General features: G+C 37.7%; 1 long non-coding RNA gene across 1 annotated transcript in view; it reads left to right on the forward strand.

Annotated features, from left to right (window-relative positions):
- The window catches only part of LOC123380010, a 92,218-nt gene extending 69,850 nt beyond the window's left edge, over positions 1–22,368 (forward strand). The window contains exons 2-3 of the long non-coding RNA XR_006585221.1: positions 14,718–14,790; positions 22,310–22,368. This is a non-coding gene — a long non-coding RNA (uncharacterized LOC123380010). The remainder of the gene's footprint in view (positions 1–14,717; positions 14,791–22,309) is intronic.
- Positions 22,369–22,581: the final 213 nt, after the last annotated feature.

The following is a 22,581-nucleotide window of genomic DNA, read 5'->3' on the forward strand; positions in this document are numbered from 1 at the left end:
AGGTTACTGTAAGGTGTTTAAAATAAAATTTCTTCTAGTCAGTTATTCTTTTAATATAAGTGCCTATTTAAATGTGCCTGTTAACTTTTGTTGAATAGAATTCGTTTGTCGCATTAAAAAAAATACAAGTCTCATACAAATGACCATCATACAAATGTAAACACATGGCAAAAAGTTTTTAAATGTTTATTTATTTTAGAGAAAGAAACAGAGCATGAATGGTGGAGAGGCAGAGAGAGAGAGAGAGAGAGAGAGAGAGAGAGAGAGAGAGAGAGAATCCAAAGCAGGCTCCAGGCTCTGAGCTGTCAGCACAGAGCCTGATGCTGGGCTTGAACTCACGAACTGTGAAATCATGACCTTAGCCAAAGTTGGATGCTTAACCAACTGAACCACCCAAGTGCCCTGGCAAAAATTTTTCGACTTATTAGTCATTGAAGGACTGTCATTGAAACAATTATGATCATATTGAAGGAGACTTTGAAAAGCAGAGATATGTGCAAGTAGTTAGGAATGCGGAAATGAACGTACTAGTAGATGGAAAACTGGTTAATATTCTTTAGGGCAATAAAATGGTATGTTTGAGGTTATCTTTTCTATAGGGCAAAAGTCAATTATACCTCCACTGGACAAAATTTATTTGTATTGCCATTACCAAGAATAATTGCATTACTATTTAGGTTTGTTTGTTTGTTTGTTTGTTTTGCAAGTAAACTTCCACCTCTACAGAGTTGTAAAATAGTTCATAGAAAGTTAATTGGAGGTACTATACATTGCTACAAAAGCAGATAAATCCCGGAGGATCCTCGGAGGACATTTAATAATTGTTTATGCCCATTTCCAAGTTTTGGATATTTTTCCTGACACAATCATGTCCTCCATTTTGGTTATACATATTTGAAATTTTTTCCTATTGTTAAAAAACTGTCCTATTTGTCTCACTTTCAAGTTACCTCCATGTTTCTTTATTTCCCTTTATCAGTCAACTTCTTGCAAAGTTGTCTAGACTTTCTGCCTTTATAACCCCCCATCTCATTTACACAACAATCACTATAATCTCCTTTGAAACTCAGCCTTTCAGTAGAATTGGAATTACAATGATCATCCAAGTCTTATCTGCCCAATCTCATGCTATAGTTACAGACCTTGTTCTGCTGGATCTTTCTAGAGCATTTGGCACTGTTTAGCACTCCATATTTTCCGAAATGCTCTTCTCCCTCCGTTCCATGTCCCTGTTTTCTCCTGATTACCCTCTTACTTCTTGACTTCTTATCTACTCATGCATGAATTCGGCACACATTTCCTGAGAGGCTGGCTGGTGCCAGTTACTTTGTCAGAAAACAGAGACACAAAGATGAGTAAGACACAGAAGTATGGTAAGTAGAAATAAATTTATAAACAAATAATATCTACTGTTAGTCTAGTGTATTCTGTACGCTAGTCACTGTACCAAAAGCTTTATACATATCCTTTTTCCTCAAAATAACCTAGCTAGGGAAGTATTTTCGTCCCCGCCCCCATTTTTTTTGTTTTACATAGGAGAAACTCATGACTCAAAAGAGGTTAGATAATTTGCCAAAGGCCACACAACTAGTGGATCACAGAGTGGAAATTCAACCCAGGTCTTTCTAAATCTGTAGTCTGTATTCTTGTCCTCAGTGCTACAGAATAAAAGTATTATAAGAATTACAATAAGAATATTATTGTGCAAAGTCCCAGGGGCTTGGCACAAAGGTTGAACCATTCAATTCTATTAGAGGATGAAGAATGAAAGATCCAACAAAACCTTGAAGTAATGTTATGATTGTGTCATGTCATTACAGATGAATATACATTCATGAGGTAGACAAAGGGAAAAGAGCACTCTAGAGGGAGGGAGCATGAATAAAGACCTACTCTTTAAATGCTGATGTTTTCACATCTAGTGGGTTCACCTTTTGCTATCTTTTATTTCTCACTTTATGAGCCATCTGTGAACAATCTCATCCACTCCAGAGGCTATAAACACTGGAATAGCTATATTAGTCTCAAGCCTATATATCTAATGTGATCTTCTTAAGGATCACCAGAACTATATTGGTAACTCACTGGATGGCTCTATTTGCATATTTAACAAGCACTTTAAATGGAACATGATTTTTTCCTTTCCAGCCAGTGTTTCCTCCTATATATACTTAGATTAACCTGATTTCATAATCTTCTAAGATTTCTTATGTTTCCTCAATATTTAAGACTCTTTGAAAACAAGATCACTGAGAACCATTATTTCCCTCTCTTTTTTTATTTTTTTAAATGTTCATCTATTTTTGAGAGAGAGAGAGAGAGAGAGAGAGAGAGAGAGAGAGACCGAGTGCAAGTGGGGGAGGGGCAGAGAGAGAGGGAGACACAGAATCTGAAGTAAGCTCCCCCCTCCGATGCGGGGCTCAAACTCATGAACTGTGAGATCATGACTGGAGCTGAAGTTGGACCCTTAACCAACTGAGCCACCCAGGTGCCCCTATTTCCCTTTCTTAAATATCTCTTGATTCTGTTTTATCCTGCTATTCTGGCTGCTGTAGTCTTGGTTCAGGCATTTATTATTTCATTGAGTATATAGCTTTCTAATGGAAAAGAAGCAATGTGGCATAGATATAGTAAAGTGGAAAGAAGATAGGCTTTGGAGTTGAACAAGTCTTTAGAATATAATCTTCAACTCTTGATAATTAAATAAAGTTTTGGAACTTACTTAACTTACTTGAGTCATGATTTTTCCCTCTATAAAATGAGGAATCATGTCTACTTTTCAGATTTATTGTAAACATTTAATATGATGTGCATAAAGTACCCAGCACCATGCCTGGAATGTAATAGGTATTCAGTAAATGGCAGGTATTTTTTATACTTGGTTGTTGAGTGAAATAAATGCAGTTAAAAGACAAACAAAAGAAGAGTAATATTGACACATGCAGCTGAGAATCTTAAGACATTGTCAATCCAGGGCTGACAAAACATCCTTAGAGCTCTCTTTTTCCTTTTACCTATATTTTTCTAATATATTGGCATGTGTTTTACACAGACTCAATGTAATGGCCAGATGGTTGCTGGGAACTCTAAGCTTATATCCTTAGACTATGTTAACTGAAAGGATTCATGGGTTAAACCTCAGGAAAGAACCCAGATTCTCCATGTGACCTGAGTCACATGCTTACCCATGAACCAATCATGTGTCCCAGGAAATGTAGCATTAACCCTGACCCAACCTTATGGCTCTGTGGGACATTGTGATTGACAGTCCCACAAAGACTCTACAAGTGGAGAGGAAGTTCTCATGAGGGAATGAATGTTTTCAGACAAAAACATGCCCACCATACCTTTCCTACCCAATCTCCTTGTCTCCAACATTTCTATCCACTGTATCTTCCATGATATAAGTGAATTATTTTTCTAAAATGTAGAGTGTATTATGTGAGTCTCGGAACCTTAAGAACTTGTACCTTTCTTAGAGAACATAGAGCCATCTTCTTTAGAGGGCTTCAAATTGCACACTATCTGACTCCAACCATTCTTCCATTTTTTCCCCACTGTGTACCAACAATACCATCCATTTCCTCAACATACACTGAATCTTCCCTCTCTTTTCCTCTTTCCCTCTTGAGCCTTTGCTCAAACTGTTCTTCTTAGAATGACCCTTTTCTCCATGTTGGCCTGGACGTGGCCAATCTGTCTTAATAGACTACAATGGAATTCATTCTTTTGGTTTATCCAGAACTCCTCTTTCTAAAAGAATCCTCTTCTCTCCCATTACAATTATGTGTTTCTGAAAGCCTTACCAAACACAGTAGTGCCCCAGTTTGGGCTACATGACCCAGGCCAAACATATCATGCTTATGGCCACAATGATTGATCCAAGAATGAACAAGTAACCCAAGCTGGGCCAATTAGAGTCCTTTTGAAAAATTTTAAATTTATTTTTATTTTTTTTAATTTTTAGAGAGTGAGAGAGCAAGCAGGGGAGAGGGGCAGAGGGAGAGAAGAAGAGAATCTCAAGCAGGCTATATGCTCAGTGTGGAGCCCAATGCAAGGCTCCACCCATGACCCTGGTAGCATGACCTGAGATGAAATCAAGAGTTGGATGCTCAACCGACTGAGCCATCCAGGTACCCCTAAAGTGAAGTCCTTCTTAGAACGAAGGTAGGCAAGATAGATTATTTCTTTCTGAGTCATTAGTTTGGAATGATGTGTAGCCCAGAGCTACCAGAGACTGTATCCCCTAAACAAAAAGAAAGCATACATGCAGAAGGCAATGAGGCCAACATGTAAAGAGAATCAGATAAGAGAGGTGGAGAGACTAAAAGTTCCTGTGTTCCAGTCCTTATTTTAATAATGCCAACCCATAATCAATCTCTCTCTCTCTCTGTCTCTCTCTCTCTCTCTCTCTCTCTCTCTCTCCCCCTCCCCCTCCCCCTCTCCCCCTCTCTCCTCAACTGTTTGAGTTGAGGCTCTATTACTTGAAAGAAATAGTCTTTCAGGTCCAGCTTGAAAATTTCTTCCTTTGGGCAGTCTGTCTAGACCGAACCATTATAGACCTGTTTTATTATACAATTACGGTCTGCTTTTTAGAAGGTATAATTAGGTATTTACCTACTCCACTATGATCATTCATTCAGTAACATTGGCCCAAGTGCTACCATGTTTCTGGCTGTGCTAGACTGAGAGCTTAACTCCTACCCCACTCAGCACAGGGCCTTGTACACAGCAGAGTTAAAACATGGTTATTAAATTGAATTGCCAAAGGTCATTGAAAGAACGTTTTCTTCCCATTGTGCTTGATAACATATATTTCTCTTTCCATTCCAAGCTCTGCATTGGTAATAGAATCACAAATAATCTAAAATATTTCACTAAAAATGTAATTTTTGAAAAAAATATGTGAACAACTGGAGAACATGAGCTACATTAGAAGCAGAAAAAGGTTAAGTTTTCAAATAATGAACTCAAGCCATTTCTATGTCTCACCTCTAAATAGCAGGTACAAATTGGTTTATTTGCATTTTCTTGGTTAATTACACATTTTGGAACGATCTTTCCATGTGGAAGTCATTGATAACAGGATCTAATTCCAGAGACCAAAGTGCCATTAGTTTCTTTGAATTGAAGCATTTTCAGAGGTTGGAGTCAAAGCCTGGGAATTAGAAATCGTGGGTTTTAATTACATCTTGGTCACAGATTGGTTGTTTTCTTGGAAGCACATAACCTCCAAGAATTCAAGTGCGTGTAAAATGAAGATGAGAATCTTTGCCTCCTTCAACATCAGACTTTTATGTAGTTTAATGAAATATTACCTAAAAACACCTTTGAATTCCTAGGATGGTAGGTATTACTTGAACAGAGTGGCTATTTAGCTTCATGAACAAATAGGTAAATTAAGGTTACTGGTCCAGTGGAGAGCAAAGTCTAGTTGTTTGCAAAGGATGTCACAGAAATAGAGAAGGGAAAAAAGTTGGTCTGGATTGAGTGCCTACTATACACCAACTGGGTATTGGGCAAGGCTCTTTATTTATCTTTAATCCTTAGAAAATTTTTGTGAGCTAAGCAGAGAATACATTTTACCCATAATGAATCTGAACCTCAGATACCTTAAGTAAGTAATTTTCTTTAGAGTTACACCAACAACAGCTAGATGATGGTCTGTGTGCTGGTTTTTGTAGAATTAATTGTGATGTAAAAAGGCTGTGCTGCTGGTCTGGCAAACTGAGACATTTACTTATAACATTTAATAAAAGCTAGGTACCCATTTTGGGTGTCTTTTCAAAAGTTTTATATATTTTATTCCAATTATTGTCAGCAATAAGGGGAACTTTGTTTTTGCTCTATCAGAGTGACTCATAAATTTAAAAAGCTTACCCTTGAGTTTGTCTCTAGATGGAACTATAGGAATGCTATGGGCAACTATTCTCAAACTCTAGATTAGGCATTAGATTCACTTGTGGAGCATGCTGGAAGCAGACTCTGAAACGTGTGTGTGTGTGTGTGTGTGTGTGCGCCTGTGTGTCTACACTCTCCTTTCTGAAATAGGAAGATAGTGATCCCAGAATGACAAGTTTCCTGTGAGAAGACTAAAGCCAGTCCTGTGGAGATAGATGGGAGTGAGAAAAACTATGAAATCTAGGTTCTCTTTAGGGTAACCTAGAGTCCCTAAACTCACTCTATAGTTGCAGGCATTTCTAACTTGGGTTCAGAATTGGCCTGCTCTTCATATGACCCACTTGGCAGAGACAATACCTGGTCCTGAAAGGTTCTCTTCTCTCATCTTGGAGCACGTTTGAGTCAAAACAGCTAACAGAGGTGAAGAGACAGCATTCTGGGTGAATATGCGAAGCAGCTAAAGTGAGAATCCTTTGGCAACAAGCCAAAAACCATGCCATTAGGGAGGCTGCACCCCTTTCAACCACCAGATAAGACAGGATAATACCTTCATGTTTCACATGGCCAATTCATAATGTGGCACTCGAAGAGAATCAAGTCTGTCAAGCTTGTGTCTATATTATCTGATTTTTCTCACACTTCCCCTGCCATCCCCCATTGTGTCAGAAGTGCATTACTTGTTGGAGCAGTGAGGCTCAACCAACATGGAGAGTGGGGCTGGGAGGATTATGGTGAAGAGCAGTGAGGCTCATCTAATGTGGGGAGTGGGGAGAGCAGGGAGACATACGACAACACAAGCTCTGCTTTGACTCATGTGACCAAATCCAGTTGAAAAGCCAGTTCAGATTTTGGTGTAACAACTCTATTGGCAAAAGACAGCAAGAATTTTCCCAAAGCTGTTTCTTTTGAATTCAGATAAAATAGTGTTAGAAGGATGGAAATGCCACTCCCTTAATTTATTTTATTAAAAAGAGGTTTTGTGTGTGTGTGTGTGTGTGTGTGTGTGCACGCACGTGCGCGCGCATTCATTACTCCCTACATGGAAACACGGAAGGAGTCTCTCTTGAAAATGGCCCTAGTGTGCTAAAGGATAAAGCTATTTCACTGACCTTTTTCTTCTCCATAAGACACAGGAAATTTAACCTGATATTTTTTTCCCATGGAAACTGGCAGTAGTTAAACAATACAGCATGGGTGTCAGATAAGGATTAGGGTGTATGAAGGTCCACATTTTGATTCAAGACTGTATCCATATGCAAAAGCAAACAGTCTGTGGCATAGTCAAAACAATCAGTGTAGGCTGACTATGGATTCTGAATAGTTCATGAAAATGGTCCATTATTAACCAATACAGGAATAGTAATCACATTGGTTATTAAAACTGGCTTTAGAAAACATGAAGGTCATTTAAAATGTTGACAGTTTGATAAGTTTAAATATTTCTGATTACACATGATGCCTTGCTTTTTTAAATCTATGTACTAAAGAAAAATTTAAATTCTTCAGGTGGGAATACCACTTAGAAAGTTCATGGTGGGGCACCTGGGTGGCTCAGTCAGTTGAGTGTCTAACTTCGGCTCAGGACATGATCTTGCAGTTTGTGAGTTTGAACCCCACATTGGGCTTGGTGCTGTCAGTGCAGATCCCACTTTGGATTCTTTATCCCCTTCTCTCTGACCCTGCCCTGCTTGTGAGCTCTCTCTCTCTCTCTCTCAAAAATAAATAAACATTAAAGAAAAAATGCATGGTAACTTTTACTAGAGAACTTCAAATGTACCTTTTTTTCAAATTAAAGGTTTTTTTTTTTTTTTTAAATTTTAGAGAGTACAGGTGGGGGATAGGGACAGAGGAAGAGAGAGGGGGGGGGGGAGAATCTTAAGCAGGCTCCACGCTCAGTGCAGAGCCTCAGGGGGGCCTCCATTCCATGCCCCTGGGATCGTGACGTGAACTGAAATCAAGACTCGGATGCTCAAATGACTGAGCCACCTAGGGGCCTCTCAAATGTACTTAAAAAAATTAAAAAAAATTTTTTTTAATGTTTATTTATTTTGAGAGAGAGAGAGAAGGAACAAGCAGAGGAGGGGCAGAAAGAGAGAGAATCCCAAGCAGGCTCCACACTGCCAGTGCAGAGCCCGATGCAGGACTCGAACTCATGAACTATAAGATCATGACCTGAGCCAAACTCAAGAGTTGGACACTTAACTGACTGAGCCACCAGGCATCAGATGTACTTTTTAAATGAACATTAAAAAAATAATAAGTGATAATAATAAAAACAGCTTCCATTTACTGTGTAGCAACTATATAGATGATACAGTGGTGTTTAACACATATTATCTCAATAAATTCAAAAGCCCTATATTCTTAGTGCTGTAGTATCCCCATTTTACTGATGAGGAAAATAAAGCCTGGAGAGTTTAAGGTCACACAGCTAAAAAAGGGGTGGATGTAGGGATGGAACCTATAGAAGCCTGATCCCTGGAACCTGGCTCTTAACGATTACTGTATCCTAGAATCACAACCCCCTTCAGCATAGCCCAGGGATGTAACAAGAGGAATTAAATGGCTTGTCATGTTAAGTGGGCTTTCCCAAATTAATAAATTAGAAGTTGTTACTAAATCACATAAAATCTTCATTAAAGTAAATCAAGTAATCTTCCTTGCTTGCTAGCTTGATATCAATAAAGGATGCGGCAATCCCTCTCAAAATAACATTGCATTCTTCACAGAGCTAGAACAAACAATCCTCAAATTTGTATGGAACCAGAAAAGACCCTGAATAGCCAAAGCAATCCTGAAAAAGAAAACCAAAGCTGGAGGCATCACATCCTGGACTTCAAGCTGTAATACAAGTTGTTATCATCAAGACAGTATGGTACTGGCACAAAAACAGATACTCAGATCAATGCAACAGAATAGAGAACCCAGAAACGGACCCACAAACATATGGCCAACTAATCTTTGACAAAGCAGGAAAGACTATCCAATGGAAAAAAGACAGTCTTTTCAGCAGATGCTATTGGGAAAACTGGATAGCAATGTGCAGAAGAATGAACCTGGACTACTTTCTTACATCATACACAAAAATAAACTCAAAATGGATGAAAGACCTAAGTGTAAGATAGGAAGTCATCAAAATCCTAGAGGAGAAAACAGGTGACAACCTCTTTGACCTCGGCTGCAGCAGCTTCTTACTTGACATGTCTCCAGAGGCAAGGGGGGAAAAAGCAGAAGTGAACTATTGGGACCTCATTAAGATAAAAAGCTTCTGCACAGTGAAGGAAACAATCAGCAAAACTAAAAGGTACCCAATGGAATGGGAGAAGATATTTTCAAATGACATAGCAGATAAAGGGTTAGTATCCAAAATCTATAAAGAACTTCTCAAACTCAACACCCAAAGAACAAATAATCCAGTGAAGAAATGGGCAAAAGACATGAATAGACACTTTTCCAAAGAAGACATCCAGATAGCTAACAGACACATGAGAAGATGCTCAACATCACTCATCATCAGGGAAATACAAATCAAAACCACAATGAGATACCACCTTACCCCTGTCAGAATGGCTAAAATTAACATCTCAGACAACAACAGATGTTGGCAAGGATGCGGAAAAAGAGGAACCCTTTTGCACTGCTGGTGGGAATCCAAACTGGTATAGTCACTCTAGAAAACAGGATGGAGTTTCCTCAAAAAACTAAAAATAGAACTACCCTATGACCCAGCAATTGCACTAGTAGGTATTTATCCAAAGGATACAAAAATGCTGATTCAAAGGGACATATGCACCCCAATGTTTATAGCAGTTGTATCAACAGTAGCCAAAGTATGGAAAGAGCCCAAATGTCCATTGACTGATGAATGGATAAAGAAGATGCAGTGTATATATATAATGGAATATTATTCAGCAATCAAAAAGAATGAAATCTTGCCATTTGCAACAACATGGATGGAACTAGAGTGTATTAAGCTAAGCGAAATCAGAGAAAGACAAATATATGATTTCACTCATGTGGGATTTGAGATACAAAATAGATGAACATCAAGGAAGGGAAGCAAAAATAAAAACAGGGAGGCAAACCATAAGAGACTTAAAAAAAATTTTTTTTTCAATGTTTATTTATTTTTGGAACAGAGAGAGACAGAGCATGAACGGGGGAGGGGCAGAGAGAGGGAGACACAGAATCGGAAACAGGCTCCAGGCTCTGAGCCATCAGCCCAGAGCCCGACGCGGGGCTCGAACTCACGGACCGCGAGATCGTGACCTGGCTGAAGTCGGACGCTTAACCGACTGCGCCACCCAGGCGCCCCCATAAGAGACTTTTAAATACAAAGAACAAACAGGGTTGCTGGTGGGGTGTTGGGTGGGAGGAAGGGCTAAAGGGGTGAGGGGCATTAAGGAGGGCACTTGTTGGGATGAGCACTGGGTGTTAGATATAAGTGATGAATTACTCAATTCTGTTCCTAAAATTATTACACTATATGTTAACTAACTTGGATTTAAATTTTAAATTTAAAAAAAAATGAAAAAAAAAAAGGGTGGACTAGGGAGACTAGATTTCCAGTTAAAATTAAAAAGTTTACATGAACAGCCAAGCCTGGTTGTTCATGTAAACTTAAATAATGTAAGCTCCATCCTGCTGTCAAAAAGACTCCAGAGATATTCTATTAGATTTTCTTTAGGTTGCTTTTAAATTAAGAATTGCTATCTAGAAAAGAAACATATTTTCATTGTAAAAATAAGAAAGAAAAACACAAGTATATTTAAGAAAAAAATCATCCATTCATAACTCAGAGACCACCATTTATGTCTGTTGTTCATATTCTTCTAGTCTGTTTTTTGTGCCCATATACAAATAAAATATTTTTTAAATAAAAAATATTTTTAAGTAAAATATTTTTAAAATATTGATTTTTTTATTTTTTAAAATAAAAATAGATTTAACATAATATTATTTTATTTACTGTCTTCTCTTATCCATATATCAATATATGGTTCTGCAGCTACAACCCAGCTTTACATCTTATGAACTGTGAAACTTTGGGAAAATGGCTCAATTTCTAAGTGCCCCATTTGCTTTTCTGTAAAATTTAAGAGATATTAGTACTTTATAGTGTTGTCATAAAGTTTCATTTTTAATATATGAAAAATGCTTAGAGCAGTGCCTGATACATAGTAAGTACCACATAAGTGTTTGGTAAATGAAAAAAAATAAATATTGGAGCAAAGGATATGCATTTTTAAAGGATTCTGATGCATATTACCAAATTACTTTCCAGAAAGATTCTACCGATGTATAGTTGTTATAGCAGGATGTAAGTGGAGTACCCACTTTCCTGCCCCCATGGCAAAGTGATTTAAAAGTATGGGAGGTCAGGCCACCTTATCTCAAATTCTGGTTTATCACCCAGTAGCCACGATATCTTGTGATATCTTGACCATGCTAAGCTTTATTTCCCTTTTCTGTAAAATGGGAATGACAATAAATATATACTTCACTGGAATGCTGTGAGACTAAGACGAGTTTATGTAAATAAAGTGCTTGGTATAGTGCCTAGCATAGAGAATGGAATCCATAAATATGAACTACTAGTCTATGTTTGCAGTCTCTCCATTTTATTTATTTTTATGTATGTATATATGTCTTTAATGTTTATTTATTTTGAGAGAGAGAGAGTGCAAGCACTCATACATGAGGGAGGAGGGACAGAGAGAGAGAATCCCAAGCAGGCTGTGTGCTGTTAGTGCAGAGCCTAATGCAGGGCTCCATCTCACAAACTGTGAGATCATGACCTTAGCCAAAATTAAGAGTCTGACGCTTAACCAACTGAACCAGCCAGATGCCTTCCATTTTAAAGACAAGAAAAATTAGGACCAGAAAGTATGTCATCCATAGCTGAGACACTAAGGTAATAGGTCAAAATGACACAGGAAATCCAGTGAGAGAAAGGAAATATCTGGTTCTAGGTGATACATTTTTTGTGCATAGCTGATCAACATAGATCCCTTTTAAGACATATTTTCAGGATGCCTTCCTGTGACTGCTCAGCATATATTAGTGACATGGACAGTGAAGGCAGAAAGTATGCTCATTAAACCTGCCAGTGTGAGGGAGGGAGTGAGCGAACTTCATCTTGAAGAACCAAGAAGACATGATTCTACAAGGAAAAGTGATAGATGGCTACTTGGAAAGAAAAATCATTTGCCCAAGTGCCAAGTGGGGAATGAGTGATTATGCTCAAACCAGGCAGCAGATTAGCCAGTCTATGCAAAACAACAACAACAACAACAACAAAGAACCCAAACAAGCAAACAAAAACTTATGATGAATAGAATTCTATAGATTAGGTTGACCTAGGAGACTTGAGTAGATAAACTGAGAATGGGGTGGTATTCTTCTGTTTTTGGACACCACTGGTCAGCTTTCTGTAAGTAACAAGGTGGATTGGGTTCCCTAATTAGCATCTTGCAGAATATAGGATGTCATCAGAGACCTACAATACATATGTCTGGAAAGAGAAAAGGACCTAGCATTATTCATTCTGGGGAATTTAAGTCAGACAATTTTGTTATTGTTTCAAGTATAGACAAGACTCTCTTAGAAGGAAAAGTGTACAGTTGTTTACTTCTACTGAGAATAGAACTATAGGAAGTGGATTTCAAACTGCAGCATGAAAGATTTAAGTTGGAATGATTGAAGAAATATTAGTAATATGAACCATAAAACATTGCAAATGATTACCAACATAAGCTATGTAATCTCTTCAGAATTATTTAAAATAGGACTTTTTTTTTTTTTGTATTGGCTTTAAATTATTTTAGTAGGTATTAACTAAAGGCAGGAGAATAGCCTGGGTAGACTCTCAAGGTTCCTTTCTATGATTTGATGATAAAAAAGACTTGATCCTATAAAGATTGCTCTGGCTTCTTTTCTATTGCAGCTACCCAAGGAACAGCTGTTGCCTTGACAACAAGAGACAGTCTTAGGTTCCTCATATGCTAATAGGAAAACGGCCAATTTTCTTGTTCATAAAAGAAAACTGTTGGTTAATGTGTGCATCTCTCTCTCTGTCTCTTTTTCTCCTACCATTACTAACCACCTCTACGTGAACCTCAGTGAGAGGTAGAGTTAAAAGAAAGAGGGTAGAATAGTTTGTATTTTCAGAAATCCTCACTGAAACTTAAGAAACTCATTCACAAAGGAGTTTGGAGTATGATAATGACATGGGAATAACAAGAAATCAGCATTCAGTGTGCAGAGAAGAAAAACAATGGAGAGCATAAAATTCTAAGTCTACAGTAGAGTATAGGCAGACACTCTGAACAGATTGCAAGAGGAAAGATTCAGTATACCTTCACAGATGCCTCAACACCGACGACATCTGCCAGGCAGTTTCAACCACTTCCAACTGTCTAGGTGCATGTATATGCAGACATCATCAACTTTTGACCAAACTGAGTAGATTGTATGTGAATATTATAGAACATAGCAGAAGAAAAGCAATTACTTCCAAACACAATTCACTCAAGTAATAGGCAACAATTAGTTCTCCCAGGGAAAAAAGCATGTAATAATCCCTGCTTTCTCCTTTGCTATGTGAAAGATAGCCAAATGCAGGCTAAGAAACACATTGACAGCTGATAAAAAGTACTTTGAGTAAACTTACTCACATATTATGTGGACAGCTATAGCTCATTGAATAAAAGCAGGCCACCTCTCTGCAGTGTCTTTTAATGCTTTATGAAAAAGCCAAGTTTCTTAGCCCTGTGGAGTGGTGCTTTTTCCATATAGCAGTATGGAAGGTGCAGGCTGCGGCCCCATACCAGCCTTGTTTTTATACTGGTTTCACATGGATGGTGTGTACGGCATCATGACAAACACACGTTTCCTTGTATCTTTACCCTACATTTTTTGACATAGTAGTTATATGGTGGGTATGTTTTTGTTTACTGTTTTCACCACTCCTCATTACTTCCCAAGGATTTTGGTGGGGGGGGGGGATATTGTTAAAAAGTGTTTTTCTTCTGATCATAAAATAATTAATGCTCATTATAAAGGTATAAAAAAGTTTACAAAAAAACAGAGGGAAATGAAAGAATCTTTGTTTTATTTTGAAAAGCAATGCTAAATGCAAAGGAGCCTGTTACCAGTCCATTACCAGTATTTGTTTTACTAATTGCTAGGACAGCATAAGAAACAGATTATATACTTCCTCTCTCTGCCTTTCCATGTCTACCACGGGCCCTGGATAATAAGAACACTGATGATATACACAAACCTGCAGGAACCTATGGGTGTTACTACATGCTCTAATGACTTAAAGAGGGGGATTGTCAAACACATGGGAGAATATATAAGGTTTAGAAAGCTAGGTGAAAACACATTTACAGTTTGACAGTATAATTTTAAGGAGGTTTTGAAAACTTTGCTATTTGTGGGACAGTATTGCTGGCAGATTTTGGAACTAGCTTTTCTCATCCAAAGCCCACTGGTCCCTGATATTTCCAACAGGATGAGAAGACCACTCTCTTGGTTAGTCCTACCTCCAAAAAGTCACAAAGTCTTACCGTCTGCCTCTCTTATTTCAGATCGTCATTACTGTCTCTTTTCCATTTGTGTCTCCCAATCACAATTATTTGATGTATCCCTATTATCTACAAGAAAATATTTTTGTGACCTGGTACCTTTCAACTTTCCCAGCCTCATCTCATATTGCCCTCCTAGGCAAATGCTATGCCACAAAAGTTACCCCATTCCCCATTCAGCAGTGTTGAACTACTTGTAATTTCTCACTTGCCTTTATCTCCCAGGTTCAAGATTTTCCACAACTTTCTCCCTCAACTTTTCACCAGAAACCTTTGTATCTCATCTTTGAAGTTTCAGGTAAGACCCTATTCAATAGGTGACTCATCTGTCCCTGATGCCCTCCTACCTGGAGACAGACATGCTTTCCTGATGATTCCTGATAGCTTTTCCAAACCGTGTGCACTCTGTCTGCTTTAGTTAATTTAATGAAAGTTCTGGAAGGCAGCATCCTAGTCTGTTCCATTCACTGATACAATGTCCCTATCACTTACTTCAGGGAGCGTGTCACACATTAGGTGCTCAATGACTATACAATGAATCAATGAATGAATGTCTACTGTGTGCTTAATGCTTGGAAGCCAGGGTTAAATGAGCTACACACTCTCTGACTTATGTTGCTTGTAGTGTAATAGGAGAGGTGGAGAAGTAGAAAGTGTAAGTGCCATGACAGTGAAAATATGATGCTGGGGAAGCACATTTACATCAGGGAAGGTTGACATTAGCTGGGCAAATATGGGAAGAGTGGACCTTATAAGCCATGTTAAGGAGGCCACTGAGAGCCAAAGAGAGGTTTTTGATTGGGAAGGATAATATACTGAGATTTGAAGTTTAGAAAGATCTTTTTTGCTGAGGTGTGGAAATGGTATCAGAGAGGTCAATTATGAAGGCAGTTACCAATTAGGAGGCATCTTCTCTGCTTAATGGTTAAACTCTTTGAGGGAAAGAATAACCTCATTTTCAATTTTGTAACTTAAGGGCTAGGTCAATTTTTTTTTTAATTAAAACATTTTAAGTTTATTTAAAAAAAGAGGCAAAGAGAGAGGGAGGAGAGAATCCCAAGCAGTCTCTACACTGTCAGCATGGAGCCTGATACAGGGCTTGAACTCATGAACCATAAGATCATGACCTGAGCTGAAATGAAGAGTCAGACGCTCAGGTGATTAAGCCACCCAGGCACCCTGGGCTTGGTCAGTGTTTTAACAAATGTGATGTTTCTTTTATGAATGAAGAACTGCTTTTATGTCCATTATCGTATCTCAGAAAGACAAAAACAAACCACTTCCTTTAAGAAGTTGTGTCGCTGTGGTTCATCTAGTCATTGGGTCAATGTTACTGCTTCCAGGTAAGCTAGTTACAAAGGAGATTTAGTGGCACCCAACCCTGAACTTGCTCTCAATAGACATATAAGTTGATTTATCTTATCTATATTATAACCAACTATATGAATTGTATTTTTTTTTTTTTTTTGGCTTTTTCATCAAGATGTCATTCCTGGATTAAGACCGTGGCTTTTTAATGTTGTGTAGTCTACTCAGGAATAACTGATTCAGTTTTGCCTCCTTGAGTTTGTTCAAGGACTGGTCAAAGCATTAATGAAAATATGAATAAAGGAAAGCATAAATGACGAAATAGTCAACTAAAAGGTTCCTACTGACTCCCTTATATTTGTATTAAAATCTAGTCCTTAAAGTGATCTAATTCACTGAATAAAACCATTTTATTAAGCCTTTGGTCAGCAGATTATTAATACCTATATTATGTATAGAACTCATCTAAAATTAGTGACTATAGCTCTCCTTTTTCTTTGGATACAATGAAAAGAGTAAAAAAATTTAAATAATGCAAAAGGACATTATGAAATCATATCACCATTAACTGAATCAAAATTTAATACAATAAATTAATACAGTACTGAAAATGTTCTAATTTTTATATTAGTAGTTGATGTCCCCTTATTCTTGATTTACAATAAAATGATTTCAAAGCATTTTGAATTTGTTAGCTAATAGCATTACAATCTGCACAGTAAAAGGAGACAAAAAAATATATAACTTCTGATTCAGATTATATGTCAGTTTAGTTGTGTTTATAATATGTAATTAACATAAATTAACCATTTGCAGGTTGCTGGGTGATACAGATTATTTGTGCTGGTACCTAGAGTCTCTACTTGTATAAAGCTTTCAGGTTTTGATGATTCACAAAGAAACAATTTGTATGGTCAAGCTTAATTGCTGATTTAACAATAAATTTTATCTTTATAAAAATTTATATACCTATGTTTTTTGCCGTATGTTATCTTCTTACATGGTAAATTTACATATTGATCTACCCATTACAATCCTAAATTTAAACTTTCATTGTTACCTATTATCATTGTTATGGCTGCTTCATAATAATAGCAAGTAGTAATATTGAGAAGAATAAGAAGGATTCTGACTTTGCATCTGGATGTTTTTAATGGACTGACATAGAATTCTGTGTGACACTAAAGATTTTGTCATTTTAGAGTGAAAATGAGCTGAAGAAAAAAAAACTGTTAATAGATTGTTTGGTTGGTATTTGGTCCACAATTATTTCTGGGGGGTTTTCTACTTAAGTACATCTTTAATGCTACACCCAGAGATTTGGCTCAGGTGTCAGGAATAATAAGCTTTATTATAATAGTAAACCTTGGTGAGAGTTCTGGCTAAAAAAGAGAGAAAAGATAAAAAAGAAAAAAAAGGGCATTTGTGGTACTTTACATATACAGACATGTAGCACCATCTACTGGATTAGAGTAAATGAATAAAATCTGTAAAATATGTATTTCCACTAGCAAAAGTATGAACCCATGAATGTCAAAGGTTCGTATAGTATTGGTTTAGCCAATTCTTTGGTTGTAAGTGGTTTTTGGATAGGTGAGAATATTTGATATAAAGGACCTTCTTTTTCCCTTTGTCCTTGCAGCTAAGAAATAGTCACAGACAATTGTTAGCTGTTTAAGTTACCCATCTACAGCAATTGATTTTACACATGTACATTTGTGTGTGTATGAACACGTGTGCGTGCACACACACATACCCTACTGTACCCGACTCGATTATGTAATACTTTTTTACAAAGCAGTGGTTACCATGGGCAAAATAACTTTTGTGGACATGTATTTCTTAGAAAAGGATATTAGTCTGTAAGTAGAGAGGTTTTTCTTCTACTGTTTCTCTGTAGTAGAAAGTGTTTTAAGTATAGTTATGGCCTCCTGTTACCAGGAGAAATAAATCCTTGGGAATAATCCATTCATTAATTCAGCAAGCATTAAGTAATTATTGTGTTTCAGAAACAATGATAAAAAGATTGAAAAAAAAGAACAGTGATTTCAAAAATACTGCATAAGACTGGGCTGTGAGGTGAATGTTCCTTTGTAAAGACTTACATCCATCTTCTTCATTAACAGGGTGCATCAGAGCAGTCAAATATCTGAGACAGCCTTATGAAATGTACAGGTTTGCAAGATGTTATAGATAATGGTCAATATATTCACCACTACAAATGTGTTTTACACAAGTAGGGAGGTTGAGGAATAGGACAGTTATAAGACTCCTCTGACATTCTTCCCATAAGACTGTTAGGTCCTTATCCAAGTCATTATCTATTTCATAATATTGACTATTCCTCTGGAGGGAGTGACTACTTCAGCAGCAGAAGCATAAAAACATTGCATGGTGAAGTACATGTTATAGCCACTGGCGATCTTGGAAGTTTCTTCTGAGTGTGTGTAAATACTCTGAATCTGAATCATATGCAACTATATTAAGAATGAATTGCATAAAGGAAAATCTGAGAAAATGGAGACATTCACCATTTTCCTGGGTAGGAAGACAATAAAATAAAAGTTTCAGTTTTTCTGAAATTGTTATGTATATTCAAAGAAATTTCAGTGAAATTCCTAGGGTCCTTCTCTTTTTTTTGGCGGGGGATGAGGAACTTAACAATTTGATTTCAAAGAAGTGTTTCAGAATAGACAAAAATAGTTGTGATGGTGGTGTTGGATGGTATGTTTGACTCTAGCATATTAAGAAGCTGTGTTACCCAAAACAGTGTGGTACTTTTACAGAGATAGGTAAATACATCAATGAAATGCCACACACCCAGAAACATACCTTTGTATATATAAGAATGTAGTATATAAAAAGGACACGTTTCAAAACAAAAAGCAAGATAGACTATTTAACAAATGGTGCTGGGAAAATTACTATTTGTTTTGAAAAAGAGCTATGAATCTACTTCCTCTCACCACAAACATCAATTTTATGTGCATTAAAATTTTAACACATAATTATAAAAGTACTAGAAAAACTATTGGAGGTCATTTTTATAGTGTTCTGGAAAGGGCTTTCTTTAAGTGTGGTACAAAACCAAAGTTATTGAAGAAGACCAACAGATTTAATTACATAAAAATTTAAAATGCCTCTTTTAATTCATGTTTATTCTTTTGGCAAATTTTTATTGAGCACTACTTGTACAGGTATTGTTCTAGTTTCCAAATATAGGGTGAACACAGTGCATATGGTCCCTACTGTTGTGCATATTATAGTCTAATGGCAAAGATAAAAAAATAAGCAAACCAGCAAATAAAAACATTAACTACCAATTGTGGTGAGTTGTCAAGTAAAATTACAAAATGTGAAAAATTTGCTTTAAGAGGAAATAACAGGAGGGGTGCCTGGATGGCTCAGTTGGTTAAGTGTCCAACTCTTGACTTCAACTCAGGTCATGATCTCGTGATTTGTGAAGTCGAGCCCCGCATTGGGCTCTGTGCTGACAGTGAGGAGCCTGCTTGGAATTCTCTCTCCCTCTCCCCCTCTCCCCCTCTCCCTCTCCCTCTGTCCCTCCCCTGCTGGAGCACATGTTCTCTCTCTCAAAATAAATAAGCTAGGGGCGCCTGGGTGGCGCAGTCGGTTGAGCAGCCGACTTCGGCTCAGGTCATGATCTCGCGGCCTGTGAGTTTGAGCCCCGTGTTGGGCTCTGTGCTGACAGCTCAGAGCCTGAAGCCTGTTTCAAATTCTGTGTCTCCCTCTCTCTGACCCTCCCCCATTCATGCTCTGTCTCTGTCTCAAAAATAAACAAACATTAAAAAATAAATAAATAAATAAATAAGCTTAAAAAAAATGCAGAAATACCAGATATAAGGAGCAGTCATCATTCTTAATTCTGAGATAGAGTGTCCTAGGAAGAAGACCCTGTCAGGGCTCACTGAATGGCAAAAACTCCTTGTACTGCTGGTTGAACTTGCTGGGGAATGAATGGGGAGATGTCTCATTAGAGGCACTCTGCTGAAAAACTGCCCAAGTTGGGGTGGGGGTAGGTGCTAGGGGAAGCTGCTATGCACTGCAGGAGCTGGGAGCTGGAGAAGCCACCGGCACTGCAGGAGCCTGATGCTACAGATACTGCTTGTGCCAGGCAGGAACCAGATGCTGGAGAAGCTGTGCGTGCCTCAGGAGCCTGCCATGTGAGAACACTGGAACCAGGAAGAAAAAACACATTTTCCCTCCTGTAGGGTCTCTTCTGTGCCCTCTGTTGATAAAGCTTGATTTTGTACCAATGGTCAAAGGAGAAATATTTGAAGAGCCCATATCTGTCTTCACAGAGCAGACAAAATGGGTAAATTTGGAGCTGAAAGGCAACACATTGCAAAATGGCACAACATAGTACTTTTCCATTTATTTGAAGTTTTAAAGAGAAGAAACTAATTTATGATAGAGAAAACATTGGAATAGTAGTTGCCTCTGGGGGTTGGGGGAGGTGAAAGCCAGGATTGACTGGAAAGAGGCAAGTGGGAAATTTTAGAGTAGTGGTAAGTTCTACATCTTAAGAGTTTAGGTTAACTGGATGTATGCATATGTCAAAACACAAGATTTGTGTATTTCCTTGTATATAAATGTTACCTATATAGGAAAGAATATAAACAAAAGTAAACATATGTGTGGTGAAGCATTTAGGTGGAGAGTATATTTATTATTGCAATTTACTTTGAAATGCGTCAACACAGACTGATGAATGAATAGATTGATAGACAAGTGTAGTAAAAAGTTAGTGGTAGGATCTAGGAAACATCTAGATCAAGGGGATATTGATGCTCACTGTAAAATTATTTTGACTTTTCTGTATGTGGGAAACATTTCAAAATGAGTTCTTGGAAATAAAAGATTACCTTAACTGTTGAGGGAGAATGGATTTTAGGGGAGCAAGAGTGGAAGTGGGGAGATGGATTGGAGTGGTGGCGGTGGCGATGGAGAGAAGTAGAATCAATATAAGCCTGGGGGTAGAAGTGATATGTCCTAGTGATGTATTGGAGGTGGGAGGTGAGGAAGAGGATAGAAATCGGTATTGACAGGTGGGATCTGATTTTGTACAACTGGGTATATGGTTTTGGTTCTACTGTGCTAGGGAAGACTGAAAAAGAGGCTTAGAATATGTGTGGGATGAAATCAATAATTCTGTCTTGGGCCTGTGTATTAGATTTGAGACATCTCATCTAGGAGACATCTCAATGGAACTGTTAGGAAGGCAGTTGGATATACGTTTGGAGTGTAGAAGCATTTCCACAGCGAAATGCTAATGGAAGTCGTTAAAGAAACCTGTGGTATTTATTATTTAAAAAACTTTTTTTAATGTTTATTTTTTGAGAGAGAGACAGAGTGTGAATGGAGGAAGGGCAGAGAGAGAGGGAGACACAGAATCCAAAGCAGGCTCCAGGCTCCAAGCTGTCAGCCTAGAGCCTGATGCGGGGCTTGAACCCACGAACTCCAAGATCATGACCTGAGCCAAAGTCAGATGCTTAACCGACTGAGTCACCCAGGCACCCCAGAAATCGTGGTATTTAAAGCCATGAAAATGGGTATGATCACCGAGGAAGCAAGTGTAAGAACAGAAGAGTAGAGAGGCAAGCTTTGCATCTTGGGGAAAGCAACATTAAGAAGCTAATCAGGACAAGATAAAGGAACAAATGAAATTGAGAGGTTAATGGGAAACTGACAGTCCTAAAAGTGGAGAGAAGAACTAGGGAAGGAAAAGCTGAGCTGAATGCAGCCCACAGATCTGGCAAGTTGATGATAAACTTACCTGTTGGAATATGAAGCATACTAATGGTGACAATAGCAGTTTCTGAGGTGTTTATGGCAAAATATACCAAAAGTAAAGTTTTAAAAACCCCACAAACAGATTGGGAGAAAAATATTGTTCATACAAACATGTCAGATACAAACATACACAGAGAATACGGTCCATAAAATAGAAAGCACTGCAAAAAGAAGAGACAACCTAATGGAGTAAATGGGCAAAGGATATGATACATTTTATTTATTTTTATTTTTAAAAATTCTAGTATAATCAATGTACAGTGTTATATTAGTTTCAGGTGTATAATATAGTAATTCAATTCTGGACATTACTCAGTGTTCATCATAAGTGTACTGTTAATCCTCTTGACTTGTTTCACCTACCCCCCACCCACCTCCCCTCTGGTAACCATCTGTTTGTTCTCTGTAGTTAAGAGTCTTTTTGTCTTTTTTTATTTGTTCGTTTGTTTTGTTTCTTAAATTCCACATATGAGTGAAATCATACGCTATTTGTCTTAGGATCTGATAAATTCTTAGCAGAATAAATGTGATGCTCAGTCTCATAATTATAAAATTGTCAATAAACAATGAGATACCACATTTTTTCTCTTTAGGTTGTAAAATATTACTTTATAATATACAGAGTATGCAAGAACACTGCCATATTCTGTTGGTATGTAAAATCTTTTTTTTTTTTTTAATGTTTATTTTTGAGACAGAAAGAGACAGAGCATGAGCAGGGAAGGGGCAGAGAGAGAGGGACACACAGAATCTGAAGCAGGCTCCAGGCTCTGAGCTGTCAGCACAGAGTCCGACACAGGGCTCAAACTCATCAACTGCAAGATCATGACCTAAGCTGAAGTCAGATGCTCAACCAGCTGAGCCACCCAGGGACCCCGGTATGTAAAATCTTTTTGAAAGATAATTTAATAGTATCTCTCAAAATAAAATTGCTTATACATGTTTTTTATTAATTTTACTTCTAAGAATA

The sequence above is a fragment of the Felis catus genome, chromosome C2, assembly GCF_018350175.1.
Source record: "Felis catus isolate Fca126 chromosome C2, F.catus_Fca126_mat1.0, whole genome shotgun sequence".
Taxonomy (NCBI): Eukaryota; Metazoa; Chordata; class Mammalia; order Carnivora; family Felidae; genus Felis; species Felis catus.